The following is a 4,400-nucleotide window of genomic DNA, read 5'->3' on the forward strand; positions in this document are numbered from 1 at the left end:
AGGAATCCACAGAATACAAGGCTTTCTATGAGGCTCGTGAAATGTGGGAGTATTTCCAGTACGAATGTGTAGCTCTCTAGCGGTTGATAGCGAAAAAGTAACTTCCTTCATGTACAATGTTTCAACCGAGAATCAATAGATTTACTACGATAAAGGAAATATAGGTTAGATTCGATTGTACTGGTCGGCTGTCATGCCATATACTGGTCCTTTACAGTGCCAGCTGGAGCTTAATGCGAACTGAAGAGTTCGTCTTAAGGACGTCAACGCTTTTGCGATGTTTAAGAAAGACCTGGCTACTAATTTTGATTCTTCATCCATTCAACTGAGAAACTCCTAGACATCTAAGGTTAGTACTACATAAGGTTGGATAAAAGCAAAGAAGATGTTCCAGCGCCTCACTTATGATTTTGATACTTCATATCATCTTTTGAACTGCCAAATTCCTTGACACCTAAGACCAGTTCTACTTCAGGCCGGATAAAAGGCGAGGAGATGTTTCAGCGTATCGCTGATGCTTTCTTCTCTGTACTACCTCCATGTTGTATAGCTATGTATATGGATCAAATTTGATGGCAGTAAGTTGTGACCTGTGATTAAACCAATCACTGTCCTGCAGCCTTTTTGAGGTCGGCTGAGAAAAAATCAGCTGTGTTTTCCTTCAGTGCACTTGCACAAAACCTTGGTGATCGTGCATGCCTTTAAAACCTTTTTTCTCACTTGATTCGGGGCTAACTGCTCCCCGTGGTACCAGGTTAAAGTTTGGTATGTCTTTGTAACCAAAGTTACTACCAGTTGAGTTTCCACACAACTGAGGACTGGCGGCCAGGACCTAAGTCGTCTCTTACGACTGGCATGCCTTACCGCGGGTATATTCGGTTTCCCCCCCGAACCCTGAGGGTGTCCCCGCTACCCGCAGGGGGAACACCAAAGTACAGCAAAGTAAGAATGACTTGACTACCACTATGTAACTTCTTCATGTAGACCCTAGCATTTTATTACCTGCTTAGATTGCTTATCCTGCCTTTTTCATCCTCCCTTCCACATTAAGCTTCCACATTAGTTTGCTGTTGAAAATTAATGATTAGCACTTGGTATGCTTCTTAATTCTTAACTAAACCCCATCGAGCCTCTGGAGCTTTCATGTCGGGATCTTGTATTTGTTGGTAAAGCTACTATGTCGTTTGCGAGAGTTATCAGCATGTTTGCTCTAGATTTTAGATCTAGAAAAAAAAGAATAGTCTTCTCCGGCTATCATGACCATACGTTTTACACTTCGAAAGATATCTTCGCTTCCTTCACGGAAGTTGGAATTGGACAACTGAGAAGTTGAATAATGTATGTATTCATTACAGTGAGTTTCGAATATATTCCTATTGTTGTCAAGTAGTATGTATAAATTAGTTGAAAAATTCTGTTTCCAACTCTTGACGGGCTGCTTCATATTTCTCAATGTAATTTTTATTTAGGATAGTCTCTCGCGTGAATTACTTGTAATTCATCAGCAACTCCATATTCAATCTGTTCTTAGACCAAGCCATGTGCATTCTTAGTGCGTCGTCCACCTACTCTTCTTGGTATTATCAATTTTAAAAATTTCCGCCATCATTTCTCTAACCACTTAAGCTCTCGCATGGCACTTTTGCTATTCTTTTGGCTTAAGTGTAATTTAAGCTTGTTGGCGAGGAATGACATTCAATGCCAGCTAACAAGATTTCCGGCAAAAATGCAATGAGGGAGAGTTCGAGAGAAAGCCAAGCTGGTTTGTGTATGATTTTAGATGTGTGTGTGTACTTTATTCGTATTTAAAAGCAGAAAATGGGGCATTCGAACCAATGCCAACTGCAATAAATGCTATTGAAAACAAATTGGTTGTGCATCTGTATAGCTTAATATTTTTGCCAACAAATTTTCCACAAAAGCATACTCGCCGCAGAAAAATAAACAAACACAAAGAGGACATTCACAACAGAAAATACATACAGACGCTTATAACGGAAAATATGAGAGCCAGAAGTGAAAATGCAATGCTCCAGGCCAGCAATTGCTGATAAGTGTTAATAAATATTCGATTGTTGGGTATTCGAAGTATTTCTGGTTTTACTAACACAAGCATGCCAGAGACGAGCAAGATTGGGGGGAAGATTTGAAGAAAAAACTGGATGTTTTTTGACCATATCTATAGTTCGTTTAAACCATTGAGTTAAGCGATGGGCTTTTACTTTTGATTTATATAACAGAAAAGTAGATCTTCACTTACTATAAAGTTATTCCTTTGTGAGTTAAAGTTAAGCTGAACTGATGTCAAAACACTAATGGTATTTTACTTACCTTGCTAACCATGGCGCTTTACACGATATTGCACATACTGCCCATAAGCATCGTCGGAAAGAGTAGGTATGACTGCGTAGGTATGAAAGTGGCTATCAGACTCAGAGAATCTGAGTTCTTAAAAGAACATGTATCTGAACACGCGGATATTCTCACACACTTTGACTTCATACCAGATCACTTAGCTCGTGGAGTCGCCAAACCGAACTCTGGCAGCTCCTTCTCTGCCCATATACCAACGAATGAGCTAAGGGTGGGAAGAAGCCATTGGAGTAGTTGAGCTTCTTTACGGATGGATCAAAGTTGTATGTATTTGGGGGAAGGTTGATGAAGGTATTTACCGTCAAGAGCTATCTATCAACTCTAGCTTCAGATTTTCATACTTTCAGACTAATGCATTGGTTTTTTAAGCCGAGGTGCAGTCATTAAGGTAACCGTAGATTTGCTGCTCCGGAGTTCAACGTCCTTTGGTCACGTGACCATTCACTCAGATGGCAGAGCGGTGCCTGGAAGTCATTTACAGTGCATTCAGATTTAGTCAAGGAATGCCCAACCTTGCTATAAATAACATCGAGTGTCTTTGCGATAAGACTGCTAAGGGTGCTAGGCAACAGGGGAATCGCAAGAATCTTAGAGCTAGCTAGAAAAGGCACCCTAGAAGAGCTATCGGTAGAATGTCGGTGCTCCCGTATCCTCTTGTATTTTACTACTAGATAACTGGGTTTTTTGGAAGATGGTCAGGGCTAGGCCACTATCGGTACATGTGCTGTCATAAAAGCCTTTTGGCCTAAGATTAATCGCAGGAGATCTAGTGATATCTTTGCCCTCAGTAGGGTTAGCCTTTACTTAGTTGTGGGGCTTTTAACAAGCCGTTGTCTTATTGGCTGTGGGGTTAGGAATCTGAATCTGTATGAAATAAGCCTAAAAACTTCCTACTTGATTGACCCGCGTTTGGTTAAGTCAAGACCTAAACACTTGGAATCGCATAACGTCAGACATTCCGCCGAATTGGCGGGAGTTAAAATTAAACGTCTATGCAAATTTGATTTGCCTACTAACGTTTTGTCAGTTTACAAGTTCGAACACAGAAGTTCTTCTTTTCTATAGCTTCACAAAGGATTACATATAACAGTCCGCGCGCGATATTCGATCTGCAATTTAACCTAAGAAGCAAAGTTACTTCCTCACAGTTTTAAGCAATCATTTCTGTTCGATGAAATTACGGAGTCGAACGGCTGAGCCAAATGTAAGCATCCCTCGAGCCCACTAAGTTCGAGTTCATAATGAACCTTCAGTTCGGGACTTCAACATTTTTAACGAAGATAAGGTTTGATATCTAATTTTAATACTTCGTGTAGTACTTTGAATTACGAAGCTCCTTTATATCTAAGATGAGATCTAGATAAGGCCGGACAAAAGCAGAGAAGCTCTTTTGGTGCCTCGCTCATGCCTTCTCCCCTAAACGTCCTACATTTTTCATCCTTATAAGTTCGAACGCTGTTAATCCTAAAAAAATTTCCCGTCACGTCTGCGGACGCGCTTTTATCAAGTACTTGCTAAGATTTATACCTTTTCTCGTTTCTAAATACTTGCATTCGTCACAATACGTCAAATACTATGTTCCATGACATACTTGTCAATTGTAATGCTTTCAACGCCGTTACAAAGCTACTCTTGTACGTATTTCTGCATATATTTGCTGATGGATCAACATTGATATCTGCAGACAGCAGCTTACTTGGCGGATTCTGCTAACACAAAGCAGCTGTCGCCACTCCCTAAAACCGTGTCAATGGTGTAACAAAAGTTGTTAGAGATAATTGAATGGTACAGTACGTGCAACAAAAGTGCAATAGAATTCCAAGCATCCATTGCGTGAATCGCGTGCAGGTACTCCCACCTTTATTTGCAACACAAAGCTATTTGAATGCTGTCATTTGCACGATGGCGGAGTCTTTGTTGACTCGAGAGCACCACTTTCTGGTCGCGGGTTAAGCGTTCTGTGTTGTCGGATGGCGTCGTTGGCATGCAATTACTTCATGCGTAAGCAATTTCCACGATTGCGACAA

This window comes from Bactrocera dorsalis, chromosome 1 (assembly GCF_023373825.1).
Source record: "Bactrocera dorsalis isolate Fly_Bdor chromosome 1, ASM2337382v1, whole genome shotgun sequence".
Classification (NCBI taxonomy): Eukaryota; Metazoa; Arthropoda; class Insecta; order Diptera; family Tephritidae; genus Bactrocera; species Bactrocera dorsalis.